Source organism: Acanthopagrus latus, unplaced genomic scaffold (assembly GCF_904848185.1).
Source record: "Acanthopagrus latus isolate v.2019 unplaced genomic scaffold, fAcaLat1.1, whole genome shotgun sequence".
Lineage (NCBI taxonomy): Eukaryota > Metazoa > Chordata > Actinopteri > Spariformes > Sparidae > Acanthopagrus > Acanthopagrus latus.
In genome coordinates, this window is record NW_023504082.1 from 10775 (window position 1) to 29234 (window position 18460).

The 18460-nt window shown below is 42.9% G+C and overlaps 2 long non-coding RNA genes across 3 annotated transcripts; one reads left to right on the forward strand and one right to left on the reverse strand.

Moving 5' to 3' along the window:
• Positions 1-11112: 11112 nt before the first annotated feature.
• Positions 11113-12069, reverse strand: LOC119016327. Its single transcript, XR_005074031.1, has 3 exons — positions 11947-12069; positions 11737-11796; positions 11113-11660 (listed from the first exon to the last, which is right to left on the reverse strand). It is a non-coding gene; the product is annotated as an uncharacterized LOC119016327 (long non-coding RNA).
• Positions 12070-12939: 870 nt separating this feature from the next.
• On the forward strand, positions 12940-17056 carry LOC119016326. Of its 2 annotated transcripts, XR_005074030.1 has the most exons (5): positions 12940-12952; positions 13043-13202; positions 14542-14859; positions 16171-16244; positions 16955-17056. It is a non-coding gene; the product is annotated as an uncharacterized LOC119016326 (long non-coding RNA). The 2 variants fall into 2 exon arrangements; XR_005074029.1 differs by lacking the exon at positions 12940-12952 and having other exon boundaries at positions 12974-13202.
• Positions 17057-18460: the final 1404 nt, after the last annotated feature.

Here is an 18460-nt window from a genome sequence, read left to right on the forward strand (position 1 = left end):
ACTATGGACCACATTAGACCAGGTCCTGATCAAAAACAACTATGCCTGGAACTTGTCAAATCTGGATGAGATTATCCTACAGAGGCTTTGCATTCATTACAACACAGTTTCTGATCTGTTAAACCTTTATTCTATTTGTGAAAATGTTATGAAGGCACTTTTTGCCGTATTCTCAGACTATCGACCACATTAGACCCGGTCCTGATCAAAAACCACTGTACCTAGACTTGTCAAATCTGGATCAGATTATCCTACAGAGGCTATACATTCATTACAACACAGTTTCTGATCTGTGAAACCCTTATTGTATTTTTGAAAATGCAATATAGCACATTTCACCATTTTTTCATCATATATACCACATTAGACCAGGTCCTGATCAAAAACCACTGTACCTAGACTTGTCAAACCTCAATTAGATTATCCTATAGAGGCTAGACATTCATTACAACACAGGTTCTGATCTGTGAAACCCTTTTTCTGTTTGTGAAAATGCTATGAAGGCGTATTTCGCCATTTTCTCAGACTATGGACCACAATAAACCAGGTCCTGATCAAAAACCACTGTACCTAGACTTGTCAAACCTCGATTAGATTATCCTACAGAGGCTGTACATTCATTACAACACAGTTTCCGATCTGTGAAAGCTTTATTGTATTTGTGAAAATGCTGTGAAGACACATGTTGCCGTTTTCTCAGACTGTGGACAACATTAGACCAGGTCCTGATCAAAAACCGCTATGCCTAGAGTTGTCAAACCTTAATTAGATTATCCTACAGAGGCTATCCGTTCATTACAACACAGTTTCCGATCTGTGAAAGCTTTTTCTCATTTTTGAAAATGCTATGAAGGCATATTTCGCCATTTTCTGAGACTGTGGACCACATTAGACCTGGTCCTGATCAATAACCATTATGCCTACACTCTTCAAATCTGGATGAGATTATCCTACAGAGGCTATAAATTCAATATAACACAGTTTCTTATCAATGAAACCTTTATTCTATTTTTGAAAATGCATTGAAGGCACATTTCACCGTTTTCTCATCATATAGACCATATTAGACCAGGTCCTGATCAAAAACCACTATGCCTAGACTTGTCAAATCTGGATGAGATTATCCTACAGAGGCTATACATTCATTATAACACAGTTTCTGATCCTTGAAAACTTTATTCTATTTTTCAAAATGCAATAAAGGCATATTTCACCATTTTTTCGTAATATAGACCACATTAGACCAGGTCCTGATCAAAAACCACTGTACCTAGATTTGTCAGATCTGGATGAGATTATCCTACAGAGGCTATACATTCATTACAACACAGGTTCTGATCTGTGAAAACTTTATTGTATGTGTGAAAATGTTGCCTCTAGATTTGAGCAGCCACGGCCTGCCTCTAGATTTCAGCAGCCTGGGCCTGCAGCTAGATTTCAGCAGCCTGGGGCTGCAGCAGCAGATGAGAATAGAAGACAGCCTGCTGACCCACAGTTTGGGCAGCTTGTACGGAAGATGCATGCTGCAATTAAGATAGTGCACCACCTGCAGAATGTGGCCGTAAAGCCAGACAAGCCGGAGCCACGCATGATCTCCAGGATGGTGAATGTGCTTGCAACAATGATTAAACCTGCAGCCCCCTCAGCCCGTACCGCGGATCTAATTCGGGGAAATGCCAAAAACTGGGGCCACAACACTGTGTTAATTCTGGTAGAGCACTACAAAACAGAGCTTGAGAGAGTGTTAGAAGAGCTTTCCGAAATCATGGTACGGGACTGGCAACCGGCCTTTCAGGTAGCCACGAGGTGGGCCAGAAGGAACCTGCCTCACATTACCAGAGATGCGTTAGATCACGCAGAGGCGATGATCGCATCCAGAGGTGAGCTGGACGGGGAGACAGCTGTCCCACACCAGCCACCAGTCACTAAGCAGACACCAGTCACTAAGCAGACACCAGCCACCAGTCACTAAGCACGCACCAGTCACTAAGCAGACACCAGTCACTAAGCAGACACCAGCCACCAGTCACTAAGCAGACACCAGCCACCAGGCAGACACCAGTCACTAAGCAGACACCAGTCACTAAGCAGACACCAGTCACTAAGCAGACACCAACCACCAGTCACTAAGCAGACACCAGTCACTAAGCAGACACCAGTCACTAAGCAGACACCAGCCACCAGGCAGACACCAGTCACTAAGCAGACACCAGCCACCAGTCACTAAGCAGACACCAGTCACTAAGCAGACACCAGTCACTAAGCAGACACCAACCACCAGTCACTAAGCAGACACCAGTCACTAAGCAGACACCAGCCACCAGGCAGACACCAGTCACTAAGCAGACACCAGTCACTAAGCAGACACCAGTCACTAAGCAGACACCAACCACCAGTCACTAAGCAGACACCATTCACTAAGCAGACACCAGTCACTAAGCAGACACCAGCCACCAGGCAGACACCAGTCACTAAGCAGACACCAGCCACCAGTCACTAAGCAGACACCAGTCACTAAGCAGACACCAGTCACTAAGCAGACACCAGCCACCAGGCAGACACCAGTCACTAAGCAGACACCAGTCACTAAGCAGACACCAGTCACTAAGCAGACACCAACCACCAGTCACTAAGCAGACACCATTCACTAAGCAGACACCAGTCACTAAGCGGACACCAGCCACCAGGCAGACACCAGTGCCACAACCACTGCTCCCACAGCAGCCACGGGCTCCACGGGGGGGAGAAACACGTAGCACACCTAGCAGGGTGGAGAAGCCTTTTAGGCCCGAGCGGGGCCTTCCACCCCGGGAGCACCCACGAGGAGCTAGACAGGGAGAAACAAGAGGTTGTGCTATTCCTCAGGTGGAAAATGAAAAGGATGCAGACTGGAGCCCTCTGCTGGTTGATGGGGATATTGATATGGACATGTCAGGAAATGAAAACATGCAAGGGTCAACAATCTTGACACCGATCCCTGCGGCTTCAAATGCGGCCCAGGGGGAGAAAACAGTTCAACGCGAAAGGGTGCTAGTGCATCAGGATGGAGATTCTGTTACAAACAGCTTCCAGCAGGAAGACAGCCTGACTTCCACACCCAGTCCACAGTGTTTGAGACACATCAACACAGAACGCAAACTGTTTAGAAAAATGAAAAAAGAGTTGAGAATGAAAAAAAGTCCACGGTCTGGCATCCGTCAGGGTGGCCGGACTTCAGGGTAACTGCACCTGGAGTAGAGTGGAGAGAGAAAAACAGTTGAAAGAAAATGGATACAATTTGTGACTTGCCTAACCTCAACCATTCACCTTTCCTTTCTATTCTAACCTCACCCTGAGGTGACCCCCGACCTCAACCTCATTCTAGCTGTTGCCTGACCCCAACCACTCTCACCCCCCCTAGAAGTATTATATTATACAATTCATTATATATACCTACCTATTATAGACCCCTCAGAGATCATAAATTAGTGAATTATATAAGTTTTTAGTTTAAAAATACATTAATTCATACAGCCTTAAGGCTGCTAGCATAAGAATAATCATATAAATAAATAATTAATAGATAAATAGATAGATAATTATAAACACATAGTTAGTTTAGTCATTTCATACATAATTGGATCATTAAAAACAACACACACATGCATACTCACCTCTAAAGGACCATTACAAACTAAATACTTACCTGAAAATGAAACACACACACTAAATACTCACCTTTAAAGGACAATTACAAATTAAATACTTACCTGAAAAGACAAGAACATCAAAATACTCACCTTTAAAGGATGAAACCTAACTAAATACTTGCCTGCACATACTTACCTGGAATGACTAACACAGCCTAACTATATCTGATGAAATACTTACCTCTACTAACTAAAACTAACTAAATACTTACCTGAAACATATGAAAACACTATTAAATACTATATCTGTCTAGAAATAACATAGGATCTCTGAGGGACGCAGCTTTAAAATCTGTTTATTTATAGCACTTTTTTATGCTTTCACAAGTTTATGTTCATTTATACATTTTCTAAGTTAAGCAGGACACTTTCTTTGTCATTTTACAACATTTGAGCACCAAAAACAGCAGAAAATGCGAGCAGTTCACTCTCCTCATGCCCAGACTTGCAGGAAGCCTTCACAGTGGAGACGTAGCAGGGGGGAGGGGTTACTTGCGTAGGGTGCCTGGGGGAGGAGATAAAAGGAGGTAGCAGGAGCAGAGGCAGTCCTTTCTGCTCTGACTCAGGAATGAGAAGGATCTCTGTCAGCCAGATAAAACACAGCTCTCTTTATCCCTTTATAAGTGTGCTAGGCCTGAAGAATACCTGAACCAGGTCGAAATGTCGCCGTTTAGCACACTCTTTATTTTCTGCAGCAGCTCAAGTGCAGAGCTTTTTCTTTTGAAAAACATTTGCTTTGTTTTGTCTCTTTAAGTTGTTTTCTTTCTTTTTCACTACTTTTTTTTGCTTTCCTTAATAAATATCTTCACTAAACTTAAATATAACTTTAGAAACTTGATTAAAACATACAGTGCACAAGCACATAACTTGAAAACATACCTACCTAGAAAAACCACAACTATAAAACATAAAGATCTAGTGATTATTTACATACACCGTGAAGAAAACCTCTCCAGATGGACGGTGTATGGAGAGAAGTGAGCTACAGGCGCAGAGGGCGACGTACCTATGATCCCGGCTGGGATCGCGTGACAGAGGCACAGTGGGGGAAGGACAGTGCACCTCCCCGGTCACTTCCGGCACGGGCTCAGTTCCCCGCACCTAACAGGCCAGTGCCTCCTCCGCTGCCGTCTCGCAACGTAGGTGCCCCTGCAAAAACTTACGCGGCAGTACTGCGGCAGGGCAATCTGCGGCCTGCCTCTAGATTTCAGCAGCCACGGCCTGCCTCTAGATTTGAGCAGCCACGGCCTGCCTCTAGATTTCAGCAGCCTGGGCCTGCAGCTAGATTTCAGCAGCCTGGGCCTGCAGCAGCAGATGAGATTAGAAGACAGCCTGCTGACCCACAGTTTGGGCAGCTTGTACGGAAGATGCATGCTGCAATTAAGATAGTGCACCACCTGCAGAATGTGGCCGTAAAGCCAGACAAGCCGGAGCCACGCATGATCTCCAGGATGGTGAATGTGCTTGCAACAATGATTAAACCTGCAGCCCCCTCAGCCCGTACCGCGGATCTAATTCGGGGAAATGCCAAAAACTGGGGCCACAACACTGTGTTAATTCTGGTAGAGCACTACCAAGCAGAGCTTGACAGAGTGTTAGAAGAGCTTTCCGAAATCATGGTACGGGACTGGCAACCGGCCTTTCAGGTAGCCACGAGGTGGGCCAGAAGGAACCTGCCTCACATCACCAGAGATGCGTTAGATCACGCAGAGGCGATGATCGCATCCAGAGGTGAGCTGGACGGGGAGACAGCTGTCCCACACCAGCCACCAGTCACTAAGCAGACACCAGTCACTAAGCAGACACCAGTCACTAAGCAGACACCAGCCACCAGGCAGACACCAGTCACTAAGCAGACACCAGCCACCAGTCACTAAGCACGCACCAGTCACTAAGCAGACACCAGTCACTAAGCAGACACCAGTCACTAAGCACGCACCAGTCACTAAGCAGACACCAGTCACTAAGCAGACACCAGCCACCAGGCAGACATCAGTCACTAAGCAGACACCAGCCACCAGTCACTAAGCAGACACCAGTCACTAAGCACGCACCAGTCACTAAGCAGACACCAGCCACTAAGCAGACATCAGTCACTAAGCAGACACCAGTCACTAAGCACGCACCAGTCACTAAGCAGACACCAGCCACCAGTCACTAAGCACGCACCAGTCACTAAGCAGACACCAGCCACCAGTCACTAAGCAGACACCAGCCACCAGTCACTAAGCAGACACCAGTCACTAAGCAGACACCAGCCACCAGTCACTAAGCACGCACCAGTCACTAAGCAGACACCAGCCACCAGTCACTAAGCAGACACCAGCCACCAGTCACTAAGCAGACACCAGTCACTAAGCAGACACCAGTCACTAAGCAGACACCAGTCACCAGTCACTAAGCAGCTCCCCTTGGAGAGGAAAAAGAGTCTAACTCTAACCCCCCTAATCCTATTTAAAATCTATTTTATGATTTTTAAATCAAATTATAAGATATATATTATGTAATATAATTCATAATTCATTTTAGAAGGCATTATTAAGATAAATTCCTACTATTGCAATTGGAATGCATTATATTAAAAGAAAGAAAAAAGGGGGCGGGACTAAAATGGAAAGGGAAGATGTAAAAAGGAAAAACACTAAATTTAACATAGGACATTTCTGGGGGGTATAAAAGGCAGTGCATCAGCCCAAGAGCTCATTTTGGCTTTGGACACTGATGAGTGCACAGGAGCAGCCAGATACCAGCCACATACATAGCAAGCCATACGCATATTTTTCGTGTGCCGTAAGCCTGAGGAAGACCTATTTAGGTCGAAACGTCGTGTTTTTGAGGGCACACCTTCTTTTGTTTATTAATATAACAACTTAAACAAAAACATTTTTTTCATTTAAAACAATTTCGGTTTTCGTAATTTACTTTCCCCATTTGGGAAAGCTTTTTTAGTTGATTTTTTACACCAAATATAAAACATAAAAATAAATTAAAAAATTTAATAAATAAAAAAATAAACAAAAAATAGAGACAAACAACTATGGACGGATGGACAGAGGTCCGCTATGGCTGGCGGGCCAAGCGCGACCGTGGATACTACAGGGACCGGGACTACGGGTGGTCTGACGGGAGGAAGGACAGTGCACCTTCCTTCTCCTTTGGGAGAAGGGATCGTTTCCCCTTCCCTATCCCTTTGAAAAGCAATAGACAAGATTTTTCTAAGAGGGAAAGTATCTGTCAGAACACGTAAAGACTTATCACCTGCAAAGACAGGTGAAGCTGTTGTAACAAACACAAAAGTCAAGGGGGAAAAGGACGATTTGAATTCAGTCAACTGCAAGGACACTGTTAGAAGAGATTGTTCTAATGTCAATAATGTCGCAACTCCAGCAGTGCCCCAGAACTCCTCAGACCACCACTTTAAGCTGGAGGAGCAATCAGAGGTGAAAGTGAGGCATAAACGGCCGGCACCCCTGCCTCTGCCAGCCCTAGTTCTGTTCTTGAAGCAGCATTCAACAAAATCGATAATTACACCCTCTTCATGGGTGACTGGATCCTGGTCCAACGAAGGGGGCGACGCCGGCCATATCAGGACCGTAGGGATGGGTGGATGGCGGGTGCTACTTCCGTTCCCTACGGGGAGCGGAATAACTTTCATATCCCTAACCCTTGATCTGACTGCAATCTGGTTTTGTTTCATTCCCCACTGGGAGCAATTCAGAAGTGTTCCTGATAGTTTTATTTTATTTATTTTGTGTCTATATTGATGTGATAATCCAGCACAAGTCTGCACGGAGTCTTTTATTTTGAAAAAGCAAAAAAAAAAAAAAAATGAAAAAAACAAACAAAAAAACGTAGTGCTGTATATAATAAAACAAATATGTTATACTTGATATAAATTTTAATTTAAAGATAAATAATTCTAAACTATAAAAACAAATACGTTATGAAATATATACACAGCAACATAATAATAAAAAGCCAATGTGAGGTACATGGTGAGGGGGGCGTGTCCATCCCCATGTACAAGATGGACCGCGCATTTGGGGAGACAGGTAGTGCACCTGTCTCTCTATTCTTTCCCCTCACCTAACCCTAACCCTAACCCTACCCTAAAAAGTAACTGCACAAAATTTTCAACCTCAAATTATCCAAGTGTGTGCATTTCCAGTACATATGCATCAACACATGCTGTTATGCTGTCATCTGTTCCTTTGTTGTAAGAAAAGAAAAAAGAAAAAAGACAGAGAAAAAAGAGAAGAAAAGCAGAAAAGGAACAGGGTCGAAACGTCGCCACCTGCAGGGACAACCCAAGCTGGGTTAACACTCTCTACCCCCTATACCTAAAAGTACTACATTTAAGATAGGGGTATTTCGAAGCTATAAAAGGGAGGATATCAGACAACAGACCTCACTTTGGCTTGGGACATCGACACATGCACATCTACGAGCCAGACAACAGCAAGACTTAAGTTTTTTTTTTGTGTGTGCCGTAAACCCTTAAGAAGACATATTAAAGGTCGAAACGTTGTTTTTTGGGGGAATACCCTCTTTTGTTTTTTATTATTATTATCAGAATTTAAACAAAAAAAAAATCATTTAAAATAATTTTTGTTTATGTATTTTACTTTCCCCATTTGGGAAAGCTTTTTTAGTTCATTTTTTACATTTAAAACAAAACATAACAATAAGGATTAGTATTTTAGTTAGTTATTTGTACAGTGTAGCATATCACATGTAAATAGAATGTTGACTTAGATTAACTCACGGGGTGCGCTAGTTAAACTCTGTGTAGCCCAAGGCTTAAATTACTGATGATGTTACTTTATGTTATGGTTGTAGGCCTGGTTGGACCAAGATGTAAATATACCACTAGAGGGGATGAAACACAGGCTAAAACTAGCCATCCTTGGGGTGGAGAGTACACCATGGGGAAGACATAGTAGTTAACATTTCTTTCCTATCACCTAACCCTGACCAGGAAGTTTTGACTAACCCTCAACCACACCCTCCTGTATGCATTAAATACACATCAAATAACACCGCCAGGTCGAACGCAATCCCCTAACCCTTACTTAATGTTTTGTGAGAGTCCAACTTGTTAGCTATATTCAAACCAAAGGGAATTATGATGCACTACAAGGAGGATGTTCTGTTGTTATACGCACAAGTTCAATATTAAAAGAATATCCCAAAAAATAAAAGCAAGAAAGAAAGAAAAAAGCCAAACGGATCAAGACGAGGGATGAAGAGGATGGATGGCAAGTGCACCTCCTGTAATTTAAAACAACGTAATTTTACGTATTTTACTTTGCCGATTTGGCAAAGACAGCCAAGGCATATTTCAAGAGCTTTGTCCCTGAGTTCCAAGAAGGAGCCTTTGCCAATGGGAAGCTCTACTGTCCTCCAGCATAATGACAACCCTGGAGAGGTGCCTAAGGGGGCAGGAATAAAATGGAACTAGAAAACTGCGAGCGGTTATGCGGGCCCTCGCTCCCCCGCGCCACCGTTGGGGGGGCATGGAGGCAGTGGTGCGAGCAGGGGGCAGTAACGGATGTTTTAGAAGTGGAATGAAGTTGATGGAGTCAACTATGTGGTATCAGTACATGTAAGCGTAAAGGGAGGATCTGTGGCAAAATGAGAATTCAAAACAAAATGGTCGACTTCCTGTTCGGAGTAGACCGTTGGTGCCAGGGCTTTTTTGGGCGCCTGGTCGACGTACACATGTGTACCAGCTTTCATCTTCTAACTCCATAAAAACCCCTATGGGGAGGCATTTTTGTAGTTTTCAAGGGGGCGCCATGGAGGCATTTAGCACCGCCCATGGGCGTGGCCCCATCTGATGTTAGAGGTTGCCACCCTTGACCTGTGTATCAATTTTCACGATGATACGAGTTTATTAAAGCCGTCAAAAAGCCAAACGTATTTTCTTGGCGAATGATCAAAAAGCGCCGCCACGCGGACACCATTACTCATAGCCTCACAGCGTTCATAATGTAGCTTCACCAACTTGTTCTTTATGTTTTAGAAGTGGAATGAAGTTGATGGAGTGAACTATGCGGCATCAGTAAATTTAAGAGTAAGAACTGGTCACTTCCTGTTACCACCACCATACATCGGAACGTTCATGGCTGAGCTCCCGTCATGCTTAGCAAATTCGAAGCTTCTAGGTTCGAGCATGTGGGCGTGAGAGCCGTTAGAATTTACATGGCGAGCGCCGAAACATTCGCCAAAATTTATCGACCCCTAACAGCTACGCCCTTTGATCTACAGACGTGCAGAGCACAACTTTAGATCAGCTAGGTCTGGAGATGATCTGTACCAGATTTGAAGTTGATTGGGCGAAATCCCTAGGACGAGTTCGTTTTGAGTAAAAAAAATAAAATTCAAAATGGCCGACTTCCTGTTGGAATTTCAGCTTCCTGGCAAGAGAAATTTTTGTGCGTCTGGGTATGCTTAACATCTTTACCAATTTTTGTTCAGGTACGACAATGTCATCGACATTCCCTATGGGAATTTTTCAACTTTTTAGGGGGCGCTATTTAGCCATTTCGCGTGGACCGTGTGCGACGACCCAAAAATATCGAATTTCGGGAGTGGCCGGTCGTCCCTGCAAAGTTACACAACTTTTCCAGTTTGGGAAAGGGGCGAAATTGGGCAAAACAGTCGGTCAAGAATGATAAATAATAATAAACAATACAATTTCAATAGGGCCTTCGCTGACCGCTTGCAGTCACTGCTCGGGCCCTAAAAAGAAAATGCACAAGGTAAAAACACTAAATTCAACATAAGGGCATTTTGGGGAGTATAAAAGGGAGTGCATCAGTCCAACAGCTCATTTTGGCTTGGGAGACTGAAGGAGACAGATGCACCTGCCAGAGACCAGCCACAATAATAGCAAGCCAATAGTGTTTTTGTGTGTGCCGTAACCTTTTTTCGCTAAAAACGTAATTTTACGTATTTTACTTCCCCCATGTAGGAAAGAGGGCCAAGGCATACTTCAAGAGCTTTGTCCCTGGGTTCCAAGAAGGAGCCTTTACCAAGGGGAAACGCTAGTATCCTCTAGCTTAATGACATCCCTGGAGAGGTAACTGTCGGAGTTTGTATCTGAATGTGTGTATTTGTGCATCCTGTTGTGTACCTGTGTATTAATATGCACAGACTGACATCTAAGAAATGTCAACTGAATGACACTATTCTTATTGGAGAATGACTCTGTGAATTCCACAGTTTGACCTTACAATGGCTGCGGCTTTGTACATCCACTTCTTATCATAGTTTCAATGAGAAGCCAATTTGGTTTAGCAGTTTAAAAGAAGTCGCCCAGACTCTGCAATATGCCGTAGCTAAAACCTTGCTCAACAGTAGCTGTAAAATATTTCAAATTAGCAGAAACATATGCTGTAAACACAAGCCCTTGGCGTGATGACTAAAGGATGGTGTGCCCATTGTGTTCATGACACACAACTTTGTTGGAGAAGGCTAAATTGATGATTGATGTTTCTTGCTTGTTGCCAGCTCACAGTAATGGGACTTATTTTACATTTTGAGAGACTTTGACAGGAACATGTTGCAAGAACTTGAATAATTTCACTGTCGGATCTAACAAGAGTTGGTATTGTTTAAGTGTGTTTTGCCAAGGATACTTGGCTTCAAGCAGTCTAACCACAGAGGGTCGGGCTAACAACACTTCAAGAAGACTTGACTGGGTCCGGCATCCTCCACCTCCTCAGTGCCAGACTCAGCAAAACTTGTCGCAACCACGGTATCTGTCTGCCTTCCCGGAGGAGAATCAGTTGAACCACCCCGCTGCTCCACTGACGGGTAGACAACCGGCACATCCTCAACTGCAGTTGGAGGAGTGGGGTAATCCTCCTCAGCAGCTTCAGGTTGGGCATCTGGGGGATGCAGGCGGGGGCGGCGGGAAGGCACAGTCTGGTCTGGAGTAGCAGGCCTCTTCATGTTGTTGTTTATCTATGAATGTCAGATAATAAATTGGATTGGTATTGCATATTTGTGTGTTGCTTCTGTTGAGTGTGATGTGACTTACCTCTTCAACTGTCTCAGAAGAAATGACAACCTCCTCTTAGACGCTCCCTTTTATAGCGCTCTACGGTTCGACAATTACTAAAATTTCAGGGTTTTTTTCAGTTTTTCAAAGTATTTTATAGGTATTCATACGTTAAACATTTCATTGAAATTCATCTCAGTTGATTTAATTTGGAAATACAATTCCGTGACATTCATCTGTTATACATACTTTAAAGGTGACATATTATGCTCATTTCTGCTTCCTGACATGGTTCCCTGATGTCTAAATGGAATGTTAGTAATGCTTTGGTCAAAAAAGCTTAAGGATTGAGCACAGCAAGGTTCTTGAAACACCAGTTTCACAGCCCTCCTCCAGGCGGCCGGTTTCAGTGCCTCTCCCTTTAAATGCTAATGAGCTACTACGTGCACCGCCCAAAGATGTATTTGCGCCGCCCACCTCTCCCTGCCTGCGGAAGACGTGAGGGCGGCATTGTGTGACCATGGCAACGGCTGAGTTACCGGAAGAAATGGCCGCCGGACAACAAACTGCGGTGCAACCGTACATGTTCGAGCCGGAGTCCGACCCAGAACAACAAGAGGCTCCAGAAGAAGTTCAGCAGCTGAGAATGAACATGGATGTTTCTCAGTGGTTAGTAGTTGACTTTTTTTTTTTTTTTACCTCGACATTACTTGTTACTTGTTACTGCACAGACAAACGACAGTTTGACGGGCTTAGTAGCCGTCTGCCCCGCGCTGTTACAGATCACAACCCCCTTCTCCTGCCTCGAGTGTTTACATTACAAAGCTTAGCCAAACCTCGACCGGCGTTTGCTGCTCTGCAGTTGCAGTAACGCGGATGCAATTTAGCAATTGCCGTTACAAGAGAAAAGCGTAACCCCGTATTATTATTTACCTTTATGTGGCCAGGTAAGTCAATTGAGAACCTGCTCTTATTTGCAGTGACGACCTGTAATTAGCTAGCAATGTCCAACAACTGTAGTTTTCAATAAGCCACAGTTGCCTCCCGTCACCTCTCTACCAGCACTATTGTTTTTGAACCGGTTCCAACAGTTTATACACTTTAAATATTACAAAAGAAACAACGCAATGTGATTGATTGGCTATGTAGTTTCCAATGAATAATATACATTCTGCTTAAAAACAGGTGTTTCTGTGGCAGTTGTGAACAAGTGCCTACAGAGCCCGAGAATATCTGCTGTATGGAAATACCACAGGTAAGTGTGAACACTGGGCAAACAAGGTTGTTATTCTGCAGTCTCTTTTCTTTAATCCATTGTCACTCACTTACCTCTCATAACTTCTAGGTGACATGAAGACTAAGTTACAGCAGCTTCCTGAGCAACCATCATGCATGCTGGACCATCCTGGCCTAGAACCTGTCTGCCTGAATGTGTTTTCACTGCAGAATGCACTGAACATTTATCGGGCAGACTACGGACCTTTACGTCTGAGGGGAATAGAGCAGTGAGCTTTTTAGTCCCATAAATATTATCAATTTATTGCAAAAGTGTTATGAAGTACATAACTGCTTCCTCTGTCTTACATTGCTTATAGTTTATCTTTACTATCTTTAACTTGGTAACTGAATGAAAACTACATATCAAACAATGAAAACACACAGAACAGTTGGGAGAGATGTTTTATTGCAAGAAACAATTGTAGACATACAAAATAAATATCTAAAGTGGAACAGTTAAACTCGCCAGTTGCCATGGATGTGAACATTCAGTGCTGACTTTCTACTGATTTGTGTCCAGCCAATATAGATATGTAGCCTACAGAAGCTTTGTAAGCTGGTGCTGGGGCTTTCTGGGGCGGAGAGTTAGAGCTGTGCTGCCTGCCTGCGTGGTGCTGAGGATTCATACAGAGTGGCATGGCTCTTTACTGGATCAGTTTGACACCACTGTTATAAAGGGTAACTCCAACGTTGGTTATCAGGCTCAAAATTCATTATCAGAGCACAGTTGGGACTGCACAGGATATTTCCCAGATCTATTTATATGCATGATCGTGACCCAGATTTATTTGCCACTACAATGGCAGCTCCACCACCAGATCCCTCCTGGACAACAGGTGGGCTCACTCCCAAGTCTCCGGTTCTCCCCATCTCGTCACCACTGACGGCGCCAGGGTCATCTGAACCCACTGGGCTGGTACTCCTCTGGGGTGGATGGCCTAACTATAACTCTAAAAAATGCACCTTTTTTCAAGTTTTTCCAGAAATTTGACTGTTTTTATGCACATTCCCCGAGTGGTTGAGTTAAGGGTTAGTTTTATGGGGTTCGGCTTACGGTTAGGAAAGAAGGGCTTGCTCTGTCCTCCATCTACACAGGAGACAGTTGGTGCACTCGCCTTCCACCCAAAGCCTCTCCCCCTGCGATCCCAGGAGTTATTCCCCCTGGTTAAGTTGCAAGGTGCTTCTTCAGTACGTTCACGGAGGCGTCCACTCCTGCCCCCGGAACATACAAGTATCCATTGGTCATCCTTCTTGTAAGGCACGACTGGATTGGTTTTTAATTGTTTTTAACTATATTTATATTTATCTATTGTAGTATTTATTCATTGAAGTATTTATTTATGTATGTATTTATTTATGTATGTATTTATTAGGGTAGATATTAATTAAAAGGAAATGAACTAAATAGAAAAAAATGGAAAAAAATGAAATTGTTTTTATTCTATGTTATGCTTGTAACTTAAATATGAAATAAAATTATGTGTGCCTAATGTGCAATGTTTCGATCCTTATGGCTCTTCCTCAGGTCAAAGGCACACTGAAAACAAACAACTGCTGTCCTCTCAGGTTTGTACAGGGATGTTTCCTGTCAGAGTGCTGAGACAGAGTGAGGAGTGGAGGTACTGCCCTGTATCTATAGATCCTCCCTCCATATCCCTCAGAGGTGCCCGCCCTGTCCTAATTCTGTAAGTGGAGAAGAAATCAGGTTTGTATAGCAGAGAAGAAGGGAGAAGAAGGTCCTGTGGTCGAAGGAGATCCTCTCTCCTGCTTCAAGCTTTTGGCAGGCTGCCTGCATCCAGTGCTGTCCCCTCTCCAGCAGACACTCATGGTGGGACTTCAACCTCTCCTGAGACCTGACATGCATCACACATTCACAGCGGCAATGTACGTGTGAGACACTGAAAAAAAAGAAAAAAAAGAATGCATGGCCTTCTCCTAATTGTAGTCAGGTGAAGTGTATAGTCACAAGCACATATGCGTGTTATTACTTACATCTTTCACAGTCAGTTTATATGGCGACCTGACTTACCTGTGGAAGCACATTGCAGACACACTCACACAGTTAACCCTGTAAAGCTTGACACATCTGAAAATTCTAACTTTTTTGGAACTGAGGTGTTTCTAAAACAGAACTAAATCAGTCCCAAAACTGTTGCCACACCATTTTGTTTGTGCTATATTTTTGGTATCACATTTGACACATTTGGCATTTTTGGCAACTTCTTGCTCACAACGTTTGTGATTGTAGACACAAAGCAAAGTATGCAAATTATATTTTAAATGTATATAACATTTCAGGCAGTTGCTCTCGTTGTTTTTTATACATAAAACTTTTCACAACCGTTTTCTTTCACTTAGACACAGTTGACAAGTGATTGCTGGTACAGTGCTTGCAAAGTACTGTGTGCTTGTATTGTCGTAGGCATGATGAAGATTGCATTACAAAAATGTGACATCACCATTTAGTGATAAAGAACCTTATGAACCTGCAGACTCGAATTTGATACACACATTTTTCACACAGTTAACTACACTCTACATATAAAGAATGAATCATGAAGTAATTATGCATTGTTTCAATAGAGGACATATTTATTTGTGTGATTAACAATGAATAACAATATAAATGTTATTCTTACTGTAACTTCTGAGAGAAAAAGTTAAAATTTTCATGCCAGAACTGTGTGACTGAGTTAATGACAGTGGCCGTTTTAAAAGCCAACAAAAGCCTTTTCCACTACATCCAACACCTTCCATCTGAAAATAAAATGTTGAAACTATAACTATTCTATACTATACTATGTAACTATTTAACTAATTATCATGACACGCGCTCATACACACTCAGTATTTGCCCTCTGCACATGTCCCAAAGTGCGCGCACCCCCCTCCCACCTTTACATGGAATAAAATCCAAAGTAGCACCATAAAACAGCACATAAATTGATGTTGACGGTAAAATCTGACATCTGAAAATCAAATGTTACAGTAACTAATATGTACCTGCTCATACCACGACCTCATTGGCCCTCGGCACGTGTCTCGGGGCGCACCCCCCACATCAAATATAATCCAAAGTAAAACCATAAAAAAGCACATAAGTTGATGTTGACGGGAATTAAGGTAAAATCTGACATCTGAAAATGAAATGGTACAATGACTAATAATCCTCTTACCCCCTTACCTGCTGTTTAGCACCCGTCGGTCGCCCTCACCGCCTGAGTACCTATACCGGGAGGTTGCCAGTTGAGCGGTTGTCACACCGAGATGTATCCTGTTTTAAAGGTGAAAGATGCCCGTGAGTCATTCCATGAGAATGGTTCAAATAGGACTTTGACATTTTCATATTTTTTTATTAAAATGTATCATTCGTATGTACACAAGGTAACTGCTTAAATTATATCACAGCATGCAGATGCAATTTATTGAAAAGTTAGTATGACAGAGGGGATGAACCACCACGAGTAAATTGATGGATTGATTGATTGACAGATTGGGTACTTTATTTATTCATTAACTGAAAGAAAGTATGATTGGCTATTCCTTCAAAAATAAATAAATAAATTCACATTGAAAGACATTCACAGGACTAATGGATCACACTGACACAGACATCTGGACAGGCAGACAAGCAGACAGACTGATGGGGTCAAAGGTCATGGCCTCTTTGTTTTGTAGGACTGGGTGATTGACTTTCACACATCTAACCTGTTTACACATGTGGTCACTTGCCTCCATCTAGTGGACAAAAGAAGCAATTGGATCCACCTCATGAAATTCTAACAATTATTAGCACAACGCTTACAAACCATCAAAAAGCAGTGGTTTTGACCTCAGATCAAATGGAAATGCAATCAATGGCACCCAAAGACTACTGATAGCAGAAGTGAAGTGTTTTAGTGTTTCATCTTGGACATTTCCTTTGTTTTTCCTTCTATAATCATGTCCAAGCTACGCTATACTTGACTCATTTCATCAGGTCATCTCAGCCTTCAGACAGCCGGTTGGTCAGCCTGCGTTGTCTGGCTTGGTTGGAGGAATGACCTGCAGCCCACACGGCCCTTTGTGGAATCGTTTTTGACGTGTCTCTGGTAGTATGAAATGCATTTTGTGTCACCTGCTCTCTGTCTTAAGCATTTACTTGTTTATTCATTCACTCCTTCATTTATGTGTTGGTTTGTTTCTTCTTGTAGCTGCTTGTATGGCAATAAATGTTTTCATCCTGACATCTGGTAATTACAATCATCCCACATATCATTACGGAATGTTTCACATGCAGTGAACATTTTTTATGCATGCCCTTATCCTGCAGTAGCAATGTTTGTCTAAACCCTGTGTTTCTCAAATGAATGAGTTTAAGAAAAGACAGTGGCTGTGTGTTTTTCACTTTGTTTTGTAACCCTTTCTATGTCTATATCAAGGGTTAACAAGACTTCAAGGCATTGTCCATTTTGCTTAAAACATTTATTCAAATCTAATCAAATCAAATCAACTGTATTTATAGGGCACTTTTCATATACACACACGCAGCACAAAGTGCTTTACACAAAAGAATCAGAAACATAATAAAGAATAAAGAAAGCCCCTCCCTCCCACCCTCCATATTACAGACCCACACACACACACACACACACACACACACACACACACACACCTGCACACTCTTATTACTGGCAATAGGGAGACATGTCAAGGCACTGAAGATTGAGGAAGCGCCACCTTTGGGGCTGTACACACTGGGAGGAGTCACAGGCCGTGCCACAGGGGGCACCAGTGCCCAGGCCCCCCGACCCTGACAGACAACAGCTGGCTGGGCCAAAGGGACCCAAGGACAGCAAATTACAAATGTGATTAAAAAAACAACAACAAACGTCTACAATAAAAACCCAACAACAATGACAACAACAACAAGTGTGAAAAATACAAAGCAAACAACAGCAAGTGTGAAAAATACAAAGCAAACAACAGCAAGTGTGAAAAATACAAAGCAAAAAACAGCAAGTGTGAAAAATACAAAGCAAAAAACAGCAAGTGTGAAAAATACAAAGCAAACAACAGCAAATGTGAAAAATACAAAGCAAACAACAGCAAGTGTGAAAAATACAAAGCAAACAACAGCAAGTGTGAAAAATACAAAGTAAACAACAGCAAGTGTGAAAAATACATACAATAATATGTATAATAATACAATACATGCAAATCAACAAATGCAAACTGGGCATCATAACACTGTGACTACTACGATCATACCACTGAGAGCAAGTGCAAACAAACAAACATAAGAGGAACTTATCAATAACGGTCTTCAAAGATTACACCACGCGTCTTTCCACTCGTCCAACCAGTCCAGGTCCATGCCTTCGCCTCTGAAGGACGCCCGTCTCACCCCGTCGTCCCAACACAGCTCATCATTGACGGATATGTCTCTCATGGCCAAGAAGAGGACAGTGTCTTTGTGTCCGTCTGGAAAGTTCAATTGGAAGAC